The sequence below is a fragment of the Haliotis rufescens genome, unplaced genomic scaffold (genome assembly GCF_023055435.1).
Source record: "Haliotis rufescens isolate VD_foot unplaced genomic scaffold, xgHalRufe1.0.p SCAF_42, whole genome shotgun sequence".
Lineage (NCBI taxonomy): Eukaryota > Metazoa > Mollusca > Gastropoda > Lepetellida > Haliotidae > Haliotis > Haliotis rufescens.
In genome coordinates this window covers 3,629,080-3,642,924 of record NW_025964135.1, presented here as the reverse complement: position 1 = coordinate 3,642,924, position 13,845 = coordinate 3,629,080, and positions in this window count along the sequence as shown.

Below are 13,845 nucleotides of genomic sequence, written 5' to 3'. Positions count from 1 at the left end.
GAGTTTTGTACCACACTCAACTTTGGGGGGCTCTGACGTCATTCTCGGACGCGGTATGATTGTCATTTTCAGTGTTGATTATGTTGATATATTGATTTTCTCAATACACTTTACTTCATGCAATTATGTTTTGTTGTTTTTGAGCAAGAGTGATTTCAAGCTCTGGTAAAGTTTCTTTTGGACGTCAATTTATATCACCCACTTCCCACCCTTCAGAATATGACTTGATACATGGTGGCCCGCGACTGGTGAAAGCCACACGTTGATATTCTGTAAGGGAAAATCAGGAGGTAGTATGTTTGTTTGTTGGTTAACATTGTATAATATTGGTTAACGCTGCACTGAGCTATGTAAGATAGCTACGCGATAAATCGCAAAGAACAATGAAGAACGAAGCGTGGTTTAATTCACGATAAAACATGGTTCTATCATGACGCCATTTCTGGAGATTCGAACACACGCTCGCTACTTGATAACGTCGTATATTGGACGTTACTTTTGAGAGGGAAGTGTCCAGTGTCCGGTGAGTTATTCCCCAAAGATTTAGCTGGGGTACGCATATACACGCACGATCGCATCCAAAAATGGGAGAAATATGACAATCGGTATTGGGAGAAAAGGTACAGATAATCGGCGTGGGGATTGTGAGAATATGCGGGGGAAAAAAATTAAACCCACCCGTTCATAAAATGGACTTGTCCGACATTGTCGAGGTCGGATTCTTTTCAGGGAGTCATAATTACAGCAAACTACGACTATAACGAACTCACAAGGATCACTATTTTTAGTTTGTTATAACCGTAGTTCGTTATAAGCATACATACAGCACATGTACAGCAAATATACAGCAAATGGGCGGGATCAAAACACATTTCGTTATATCCGTCAGTTCGTTATAAGCATGTTCGTAATAAACGTAGTTTACTGTACTTATATTCGGGTACATATTTTTAAAGCGTGTACATTTTATTATCATCCTTAAAGGGGTTGTACAAAATGTTGATATCTCACATAAGAAATAAGCGAATTGTGATCGTGATTTTCGTACAAGAAAGTTCGTTTTTGCGCCCCTCGTGGTTTGTTCTCCCTGCAGTGTTTTATTGTACGAAAAACAACCCCACTTGATCTTTATTTCTTATATATGGCAGCGGTCTGTATATAATCGACTCGGCACAGGACAAACCAGTGATTGATACAATGAGCGACGTACCATCACGTCGGGTTACTTTGACACGTCATCAGCCAAATCTGAACACCCGACCCATGTAGTCGCCTATTAGCATACGTTACTTGGGGCTAATCTAACCTGGATTAAGATGATTACAGACTTCTTTATGAGCTGTTTTATACAACAGTTAGTTCTATCCGCATGCAGACATGTATAGGCGCCGTTCTATGAACTTGAGGGACATAGGGGGCCCAGTTGTCTAAGGCGCCGCAATTCGCTGTGCAGAGTTGCGTCCTTTGGGGACGCCAGGAATCAATAATTGGGGGTTTGAATCCCGGTTCGTCCCGATTATGTGTCTTGGTCAGTCAGCACCATTCTAGCACGCGTCATGGTATAACTGGAATGCTGATATAAGCGGCGTAAACCTCAATTAACTCACTCATTCGCTCACTCTAGTGCACTTAATTAAAAAGTATCTGGGGATTATCGCTCACCAATTTTTACTAAATATTTCGCATTATATCCAGAAAAAAGGAACAAGTCGGGTTCTAATCGACTTAAGGCACTGACGGTACCAACAATACAGTGTGGCATGGAAAAAATCTCAACTCGGTCGTGTTTTTTTGGTTCGTAACTCTCTAACAAAATACATTCTAAATTGAAATGTGTCGTGGTACTGAAAATGACTGCTTTGGTTTGTTTGTTTGTTTGTTATCTTACGCTGCACTCAGCAATATTCCAGCCATATGACGGCGGTCTGTAAATAATCGAGTCTGGACCAAAGAATCCAGTGATTGACATCATGAGCATCGATCCACGTAATTGGAAAACGATGACATGCATCAACCAAGTCAGCGAGCCTGACCACCCGATCCCGTTAGTCGCCTCTTACGACAAGCATAGTTGCCTTTGACGTCAGGAATTGGTTGCTGAAGACGTTTTCAGGGTGGGTGGATTTTGTAAGAGTTACTGTTATAGTGACAAGAGAATGTCGGAATGCTGAAGCAGACTGTGACGCTTATGTAAGTCCCCGATATAACGCGCCTTTCAGGTGTGTCTGAACAAGATCCGGCAGTGGACTCACGGCCGGGTGGGCCCAGCTTTCACAGTGAGTCGTCCCGTCACTTCACACGGGGGATTTCCCTAATTGGGTCGTTACGGGCCTTCTCGCGACTCATGGGAAAAAGCAACGGATGGGGTAGATGCCTGACCCGGTCACCCATCAGACTAGTCTTCATCAACACAGTCAACCAATACCTGTTAGTCAGGAGAGCGGGATATCTGGAAAAGTGTAAATTATTAGTGTAGATATCTTTGTGAGTGAGGAAATATTGTATTACGGAGCTATTAGCGGTAAAGTTACAGTCGTTGTCTTCAGGAGTTGAGGTAACTCGGCCGCGATTGACTGCTAAATTGTTGATTAGCCGGGACGCAATATTCTCACTAAGGTAAACCAGCCCGATAAACCCCTTTTAAACTTTAAACATAACGGTTTCATATTAATGTTGGTTTGTTTACGTTTTGTCAAGTTCACTAATATATACTATGCTAAGAAATTAGGGGTATTTTGTTTTGAGGTGAAACGGGAAATTTGTGTTGTGGGCAGACGCATATTGTTTTCTTGGAACCAAACGCTCAAAGACACTTTAGTATACAATTTAATCATTAAGGAAACAACAGCATTGATCATGCGACGTTTGCGCCGTGCTGAAAGTTTACGTGCCACAGACATGTTTCAGACGGGCACACGTCAGAATATTGTTGCCAAAACGCTGCATGTTTCTCAATCGGTCATGAGCAGACTGTAGGTCCGATACCAACAAACACATAACGTCGATGATCGACGCCGCTCTGGACGGCCAAGGGCAACAACTCCAGCCCATGAAAGATTAGTCAGAGCGATGGCATTAAGAAATCGGTTGCAAAGTGCTACACGGATAAGGGACCGGTTGCAACACGCAACTGGTGAATGAGTACATGCCCGGACGGTGCGAACTCCTGGTGCCATTTGTATAACGTTTTTGGCAACATTTCATATTTCAAAGGGGGCACGGGTGGCCCAGTCGTCTAAGGCACCGCGATTCGCTGAGCAGAGATGCGTTAATACTGTTAAAAGCGGCGGTAAACCCAACTCACTCACTCACTCATATTTCAAAATGGTAATGCACGTGTTCATCGTGTCTGTATTGTGACCCAATTCCTCCACAGCTAAACATCAACGTCATGCCATGGCCAGCACTCCGTTCTGACCTTTTTCCCCATTGAACACGTCTGGGACGTCATTGGCAGGCGTCAAAATCCACCGTCCTCTCTCTCCGACGCAATCAGACATTGGTTGACTCATCAGAAGCATGCCACGCAGAATTCGTGCATGTCTCGCAAATAGATGTGGTTTTACTTGTAGGGCTAGTACGGCTAACCCGGGTCGGGTGGGTACTGAGTGGGACCCGGGTACCCACGGGACTATTCCAACCCGTGGTTAGTCACGTGATATATTGTTTAAATACTATAACAATAAAAGTGACTTATGCTTGCATTTCTTTCCGACTTTATAGTTTGACTAAAGATATAACCTCAGTCGACTTCAGCGTATGCATGATCTGATCGTTTTATACGTATTTGTAAATAGCATTTGCCAGGGTTCAAAACAATCCCCAATCTGACATCATGTATACAATTCTTGAGACCTACAGCGGGTACCCGGATATTGTCGGGTAATAGCGGGTGGAGTACCAGGGTCGTAAATGTGGACTCGCCCCGGCCCTATTTACAAGACATTAGTGACGTTGGCTGCAAAAGGCAAATTTCGAATTCGACCCTCGACCTCTTTAACGAGCGAGTGCGCCACCATCTCATCACACCTACCATTAGAACCAATCATTAGATCTGATCGCCAACTCCTGGATAGATATGAGCGAGCTCATGCGTGTCTACACAATCAACACAACAGGAAATAGTAAACGCCCTTGATTACGGGCAATGGTGTCAAATGGAACGAACATACATAAGGAAATAACACAAACATATTTGATAATTCACGAAGCGCTAAAATATATTACCGTATTCCACGTAATAAGCGCCCAGGGCGCTCTCAAAATTAGAACTAGGGGGCTCTTATTAGAATATTATTTTTTGTGAAAGATAAATTTCATGGTTATGCTGACAGCCTGAAATGTTTATATACAACAGATATATTTTTCCAGAATTTTATTGCCCATAATTAAGGGTACATATAGCTCACGAGTGCGTATTATACGCGAATAAATTAGTCTTGTGTACATTGAGTGCTAATTGGGATTGTTCACCAGCCAATGTATCAGCAAATGTCACCGTGGGCGCTTACTAGAGCATGGCGCTTATTACGTCGAATACGGTATATTATCTCTGAACTTTCGTTACAATCTTATGAATTATACCAGAACACTGATTCATGTCTTACTTTGTCAGTGTAGGTGACAACACTTGCATATAGTGTTATACTTTTTTAATGTACCGAATCATAATCATTTCATACATTTTAGCACTACTGTAAATAATTTGTCAGTTAACATGACAACAGAAGTGGTAATGAAAAATTGTTTTTGTATCATTTTAAGCAAAGATTTACAAATATGTTTTTAACAATCGCGGCATGACTCTATAAGTACATCAACGTTTCTAAGTAATTATGCTGATTTAAAATCACACTTGTACCCCGAATTATATATCATTCAACTACAGGATAGATAATTAATAAGAGCACTATGTACATTAATAATACCACTCTATAACTTAAAGATAAAACTATATTTTTTTTAATAAAAATGAGTCCAAAATGTGATTGTGTTTGTAGTAACTTTAATCTTGGAGAAATATGTTCTATTCAAATGTAGACCGCCTCCGTGGTCTAGTGGTAGAGCGTCCGCTCGGAGAACTAAAGGTCAAGAGGTTCGATACCGGCAGCGATATCATGAGAATCGACCCACGCAATTGGGATCGATGACATGTATCAACCAAGTCAGCGAGCCTGACCACCCGATCCCGTTAGTCGCCTCTTACGAGACATTTCACGGCAAGCGTGGGTTGCTGAAGACCGATTCTACCCTGGAATCTTCACGTCCCCCCCCCAAAAAAAATAGACATTTTAGAAAAACGTGAATTGTACACCATGGTATATTGCAGTTAACAGATACTACTGTAACTACACCTACATTGTGGTCGAGAATGTATTCCGACAACCTAACTAGAAGCTGACGTATTATTGTAGATAATCTGTACTATCATAAACTGAATAAACTTGTCAGTCTGTCTTAACATCTCATCTTAACCTTGATATAACAGTTTAAACACGTACATCCGTACATTCAATATCCGACATTGCCTGGTTCAAACGTTTGTCATACAGTGAATGGAGGCATGCATTGTTTGTTCTGTAGCGCTTCTTTCTTACTGGTTGTCCCCAGGGGCCAGTAGCCTTACGTCTTCCCGAGGCAAGGGTGTTAACTGACTATAACAGTCCAGTTTCCACCTTTGTCGAACTAGGCTGGAATTATGGAGTTATATTTTGGCTGGACTAACGAGTCTATGCATAGACCAATCAAAATCGCGTAACGAAATCAACATCCGGTTCGTAAACAGATTTCGGTCGATTGCAAGATTTGCAAAGCATGTGTACCCAATACTTATCGTCGACAAATATTTTCCAAATCTTTTCATGTTTTTGACCAAGATGCTCACGTGATTTGATGCAAGTAAGACCCGTTTTATTACAACAAAGATCTTGATCATCGACCAGTTCGTCCTGACTGAGTGCCGCCATTTTAGAGAGGTGGTCAATAGGAGGGACATAGAAGGGACATAACTCGTAATAGCCACTGGCGGCGCTACGATCGAGCCCAGAAGGCTCTCATTAGCAGGGTGACTGTGTGGCCAAGACAAGTTTACACCTGAGTGATCACATTGTGCCGACACTGTGGGAGGACACCCTTTACCTGCAACTCTAAAATAAGCATGAGGTAATAAGGCTGACAGGAATAAATAGAATAACCCACTCAGTACGAGCGAGCGAGCGAGCGAGTATGGTTTTACGCCGCTTTTAGCAATATTCCAGCAATATCACGGCGGGGGACACCAGAAATGGGCTTCACACATTGTACCCATGTCGGGAATCGAACCCGGGTCTTCGGCGTGACGAGCGAACGCTTTAACCACTAGGCTACCCGACCGCCCCCACTCAGTACGAAAGATTACGGAAAAAATGTCACTCGTGATATTAATTATTAGCTCAAGCTCGTAACTTAAAACATTAATTTCACTCGTGACATATTTTTCGTAATCACTCGTACCTCGTGGGTTATTCTATTTATTACCCATAATCATATTAAAGACATATTTCACGGGGGAAAAACTGTCGTCGAACAAGAATCAGCTGTTGTACATGTGTATCAATCCGCGAGTAAAAAACACTGTCCACTCACTCCAATCGCATAACTCAGTTAACGTGTTGTTACGCGTGAAAAAAGATATAGTTGTTTAAAAAACTTAAAAGATCACATTATGGCAGTTACATTTTTGTCTAGTTTACACGGCGTACACTATCTAGCATTGATAAAGGAGACAAGTTTCAAACAACTGAAGGTTCATCAGGTTTTTTAATCAAGGCTTGTTTGACATGATCTCGTCATTGACAGACAGCCCCCGTCGTGTATCGGCAGATACATGCATTTCACTTTGAGAAGAGGAAACACGAAAAACCTGTCAATTTGTTCATGTGTCATTCGAAAAAAATGCTCAAACCTGTAACAACGACATAGACGGAATTTACAGAAGTCATGTTTGTTAGAGAATAGTACGATTACTGTCTCAGTATCGGAATGGGGGCGGTCGGGTAGCCTAGTGGTTAAAGCGATCGCTCGTCACGCTGAAAACCCGGGTTCGTTTCCCGACATGGGTACAATGCGTGAAGCCCATTTCTGGTGTCCCCCGCCATGATATTGCTGGAATATTGCTTAAAGCGGCGTAAAACCATACTCACTCAATTACTGATGTGACAGCGACACCATAGACAAATAGGATGACCCAGATTTGAGACAGCCTAAACCAGGAACAACAGAACTGGCATTACTGTTTAGGCTATTCCGGACAACAAGTTGTATGAACATCGTGTGTGATTTGAGACAAGTGTGACTGGTGGGAACGTGTGCATCTGCGATTTTAGGACTAAAGTGGGAGTTGACAGGAGTTTGATATTTTGATGTGATTCATTAGGCCTAATGGTCGAACAGCTGTTGAAAGACTAACACAGCATCTGGAGACTTAGTGCCTCCAGCTTTTTTGCAAGCAGATGTTGGTTATCTTGTCGCCAAAGTAACGCTCAATGTTACCCTTGCTACTCATACATAGTAGCCGGTCCGAATTCTGAACCATCTGTTTTGAGAACCGAAATGAAAAAAATGCAATGAATAATGTTTTGTTCCACCTTTCTTGTGTCATTAAGCTTTCCTGTATAACTTTGTGAACTAAAGTCGTGACAAGTTTAGCCTTTTTCATTGTTTCTTATCGGTGTCATCATCGTTCACAAAGGCAAACCTGTCTGTACTAAGTCGGGTTTTGAGAATCGGGTGGTCGAAATATTCGTCAAACAACATGACCTCCGGCACAGACGCTGGCAAACCCGGACTTGGTGGTGTTGATCTTGGCGCACAAGAAGGTTTCTGGCAACACTTGCAATCTGAATCTTGGAACTTCAATCTGGTCATATGCAGTTTTAACAACAAAGACATTAAATGTGTTCAGATGTTGAATAATAGAATAACGCTTCCTGTCGGTCAGATCTCCGACCTCTTTAACCAGGTCATTTACTTTGACAGGTCGACAGATATTTTCCAAATCTTTTCATGTTTTTGATCAAGGTGCTCATGTGAACTTAAAACCGCAATTTCACGCGTGACATATTTTCCGTAATCACTCGTACCTCGTGAGTAGTATAGAGTCAGTAGGCAGGAACCTTTTTTGGTTGAGGGAGGTTGAGTGAAAATAGGGAAGGTAATTGGCTGTTCCAAGTCACGTGATCGGATAGGATGACTCATGCATCAACAGCGCGTCACAGGTGAGGGGGAATGAAAGGTGTGTGTTTATAAGACAGAAAAGAATTCATAAGAAAACAAAAGTAAAAGGTTATGAATAGAGCTATGTGTATAGCGTGCTGCCTTGAATAGACACACCGTACCCGTCAGCCCAGTTTGAATTAAGCGCGCTTAACAACTGACATGGCCTCGTCGTTTAACCCGCGCTCGCTAGAGCGTGCGACCTGGTTTTGATGAATGCAGGGTGTGTGTTGATGACAAATAAACCGTACGGTTTGAGTTTTAACCGTGTATCATGATGTGCACAGTTTTACTTCAGAACGTGCTATTTTGACAATTGATAGTTAGAACCATGTCTATGTTCAATAGAAAACTGATGAGTATACGTACCCGTGTGACGGCACGAAGCTAGGTTTGTTGGGAAAGTGATGGAAGCAATCTATAGGACATTTTCATGTTTACAATACTCACCCTTAATTCGAAGAGAGAACAGAGTTTATCATGGAAAAATGTTTCACGAGGAAAATGTTTTATTGGAAATATAGGTTTATTCATAGCTAATGTATAGCAGAGAGACTAAGCCACCGACCGCCCATAACAATGTCAACATACCCCGGCCTTACAATTAATGTCAACATACCAGCCTCGCCTGAAGCTTCCCATTCATAAACCTGAAAAGTACATTCAGTGATCAGTTAACTGACATCGAAACGCGGGTAACAAAGCGGTTTACAGAGATTCTGAAGGAAGAAACTGTGAAATTACGTCGAGACTTTGAGTCGGAGATGACGAAATTAAGTGACAGGGTAAATAATGTCGAAAAAGGTCAAACAGGCGAGATAAAGAATGTCCAGAAGAATTTCGAGACTCTGAAAACGAAAGTTGCGACTATGGAATCGACTTTTTCTGATGCGTTAAAGGATGGTAAAACTGACAAAATTATGTGTGAATGTGTTGTCAGAAATCTCCCAGTTGACGCACGTGAAGCTAATGACCCCAGTGTGACACGTCAACTTGTAAACAGTGTGATTCGAGATGGCCTAAAACTGTCGGATGTTCGGGCTGTACATGCGACAAGAAAAAAGCGTGCTGACGGTAAACCCGGCGTTGTGTTGTTTACCCTGGAAACCCCCGATCAGAAAAGGAAACTATTGCAGAAGAAAAAACACCTGAAACAGAGTAAGGACTATTCTCGCGTTTATGTGGATTCGGCGCTTTCAGAAGATGAACTGATAAATAGGTCTAACATGCAAACCATCATTAAGGAATTGGGGAAAGACACTGTGTTTCGTTTCCATGGCAAACGGCTAGTCAGCTCCAAGAAAGACTAGGATATATTGCGGTTAGGCTTTTGGAACGTGGGTGGCTGGTCGCAGCGGGAATCAAGTAACAAACTATTTAGGGAAAATATAGTATTAGATTTACAATATGATGTGTTAGGTTTGTGTGAAACCTTTCTTCAAAACGAGGACTCTTTAACAGTGGACGGTTACACGTGGTACGGAAATAACCGCTCTCAACTCCATAAACGAGCAAAGAGAGGTTCGGGTGGGGTAGGTGCTCTATTTAAGAACTCTTTATTGAAAGATTTTAGTGTTGAGATTTTAGACAACGATTTTAACGACATGATTTGGTTTAAACTTACGTCTCATTTTGATGCTGATTTTAAGATTGTTTTGTGCGTGTGCTATTTACCCCCTTCATGTTCATCACGTGTTAACGATGGAGAAGAATTTTTTAACACTCTGTTGGAAAAACTTTATCTCTTTCAAAATGATGGTATTTTATGTATATGCGGCGATTTCAACGCACGAGTTGGTAATGAAAGTGACTTTATCGAGGGAGTAGACAGCGTACCCGCAAGGGAGATAATTGACTACACTAAGAACTCTTATGGTGGTTTGTTTATTGACTTTCTGACTGAAAGTAACCTATGTATGATCAACGGTCGACTAGGAGCACAGGACTTCACTTATGTGAAGAATGGGGCGTCCGTTGTGGACTATGTGGTTACAGCACATGATCACCTTAGTAGCTATAAGAACTTTAATGTTGTTAAAATGTCTTCGATTATCACTGGAAGTAATGTCCCTGATAAAATACCCGATCACTCGATACTTTCATGGGACTTGGAGGTACCAACTAATTTGTCTGATTCTTTTACCACAATAGGCCAAATAGGTAAATGTAAAATGTACGTTAAAAGTAAAATTAAAAGTTATTTTTTGTCTGAGGTGTCTGCCGCTCAGATAAATGAAGTTGTACATAAAATAGAAAGAAACTTGTCTGTTCACGACGATGTTAATGCAGCCTACAATGAGTTTGTTTCTTTTTTGCATTCTGAATTAGATAAGTGTGCTTTACCATCACAGTCTAATGTTAGTGTCAATCGAAGATGTAAATCATTTTATAAGCCTTACTGGTGTAATGAACTACAATCTCAATGGGATAAAGCATGCCTTGCAGAAAAATATTGGTTGAAATGCAAGTCTCGGGTCAGGAGAAAACGTTCCAAGCATAGCTATTGTCAGGAGAGGAAATGTTTCGATCGACTATTACGCAAGTATAAAAGGGCACATCAGCTCAGTGAGCAACAACGTCTATTAGATAAGTACTGTGACAGTGACTCGCGCAGCTTTTGGAAAGCAATAGGCAAGATTGGTATCAGTAACGACCGAGTGTATGATGTCCCCTGGGAGGTGAAACATGATAGTGGTATATCTACAGATAGAGGAGTAGTCTTGAATACATGGAAAGATGAATACAGTTCTCTATTCCTTGAGAGTACATCTCCTAGTTTTGATGATGGTCACTTCCATAAGATTTGTGATGAGTTGGCAAATAATCAGGTGAGAGTGGACTGTCAGTTTGATACCCGTGACCTAGATTCACCGATTACAGTGTCGGAAGTTGTTCGTGCAGTTGCACGAGCAAAGCGCGGGAAAGCAGTTGGTTTTGACCTACTCCCGGCTGAGGCCCTAAAGAACGATACTTGCATCGATATCTTATTTAGAATGTTTTCCTATTGCTTTGATAACAAGGTATGCCCCGACTCGTGGCGAACAAGTTTGATTAACCCAATTAAAAAAAGTGACACTGATCCCCGCGACCCGTTGGGCTACCGGGGTATTGCTCTCCTGTCCGTGCCTTGTAAGATTTATTCTGATATATTAAATTGCCGTTTTAGTAATTGGCTAGAGGTGAATAACATACTGGTAGATGAACAAAACGGATTCCGATCAAAGAGAAATACACAAGAGCACATTTACAGCTTATTCACAGTGATAAATAATAGGAAACTATCAAAACAATCGACATTTGTGTGTTACATTGATGCTATGAAAGCTTTTGATAAAATTAACCGTAAATGTCTATGGTATAAACTTATGAAAATTGGTGTTAACGGTAATTTTCTTCAAGCAGTCCAGGCAATGTATGACGATACTTGGTCATGTGTTAGAGTAAATGATCACCACACAGACCGCTTTCCAGTTGACTCAGGTGTACGCCAAGGGTGTGTTTTATCACCAACTTTGTTCTCTGTATTTATAAATGATTTAGCTGCTGAAATTAATAGCTTACACTGTGGTATCCACCTGGACACTGACATGCTGAGTATCCTAATGTATGCTGACGATGTTGCTCTCGTAGCACCTGACGAGCACTCTTTACAGCGGATGTTAGACTGTGTAGCAAACTGGTGCGCACGTTGGCGCTTACTTGTCAACATCAAGAAAACTAAAGTTGTGCACTATCGTCCCAGTTACATTAAAATGTCCGATTTTGTGTTTACAATTGGGTCTGACCAGGTTGAAAGTACTCACGCTTATAAATACCTAGGTGTCTGGCTACAGGAACATCTTGATTTGAATTTTACAGTTAAAGAAATAGCTAAATCTGCAAATAGGGCACTTGGTGTTATAATTTGTAAATTCAAAGCAGTTGGTGGTTTAGCTTATAACATTTTTACAACTTTGTACAATAACTTGGTCCAGCCTATCTTATCTTATGGATCGGCAATTTGGGGAACTAAGGAATTTAGCTGTATAAATGCTGTCCAAAACCGAGCGTGTAGATTTTTCTTAGCAGTCGGTAGAAAGACTCCAAATTTGGCTGTCCGTGGTGAAATGGGCTGGACATCCTCATTTACAAAACAAAAGATTGAAATTCTTCGGTTCTGGCGCAGTTTGCATGCTGCAGATCAATCCCGAATGCTGAGTATTATTTGCAGATGGTCAGTAAAATTCCGTAGATCCTGGAATAATACAGTTTTCAACTACTTTGTCAGTTTACATTTACCAATTTATGATCTAAATAATATTTCTACTGAAGAGTTTAACTTGTCTAAAGTATGTCTGTTATCCTTAGACCATTCTGATTGGTTACATGGACTCTGGAACGATACGGGCCAGGTAAATGGTAATAAGTTACGTACATACAGATTATTTAAAGATTCTTTATCAGTAGAACCCCATGTCAGTTTATTGATGAACAGATGTCAGCGCAGTATATTAAGTAAGTTTCGCTGCGGCTCACTGCCATTAGAAATAGAATTAGGAAGATTCACCCGCCCGAAAACACCGCTTATTGAACGTATGTGTAAATTCTGTAATTGCAATGCTGTTGAGGATGAAATACACTTTTTTGCTGAATGTTCTCTCTATACAGATTTACGCTATGATTTATGGAATTTAGCTTCTCAATCAAATCCAAACTTTATACAGATGTCCGCTGCCGACCAGACCGTGTTCTTTATGCGGAACAATAAGGTGGTCAGACCCCTAGCCGCGCTTCTTCACCACATGTATGAGCGAAGACAACTGTGTCTTTCGTCTCTACCAGCCTAGTTCCATGTATCTTAGTATCAGAATGTTCTGATAACTGGCGATAACCGGTGATAACTGGTGATAACTCATTTTTATGTATATGTATGTACTGTGATAACTGGTGATAACTCATTTTTATGTATATGTATGTGCTGTGATATTTCTCATTTTTACTTATATGTATGTGACGTCCTGCGTGTCTCGTAGGCCATAATGGCCGGACACTGTACACACTATTTATGTATTTTTATTGTCACTGCTGTACAGTGTGTGACACGAAAATAAAATAATTTTCTTCTTCTTCTTCTCTTCATAAATTGTGTGAGCAGTGTCCCGTATTTATGATACGTTAGGGAAGATGTGTTGTACATTTGTTATTTTAAAAGGGAGTTATTTCAGAGAGGATATATATGGGTATTCCCCCCTCATTAAACTTTTCTTTCGTTGGTGTCTATTAAACGTATCCGGTATTTAATACATTTGAATGATGTAGGAAAAGTATGTGCGTGAAGATGTTGTACCTATATCCGAACACGAATGTATGACACAGGAAGGGTGTGTGGAATGCACTCGTCCTTGTAAGGGTAAAATACGCGTTTAAACTCACCATTTAAATGATGATGACATTACTTTTTAGATGTATAATTGGTATCAGTGAGTGAGTGAATTTAGTTTTACGCCCCACTCGGCTTTATTCCAGCTCTAGGACGGTGGTCTGTCAATAAACGAGCTTGGACCAGACAATCCAGTGATCAACAGCATGAACAGCGATCTGTGCAACTAGGAA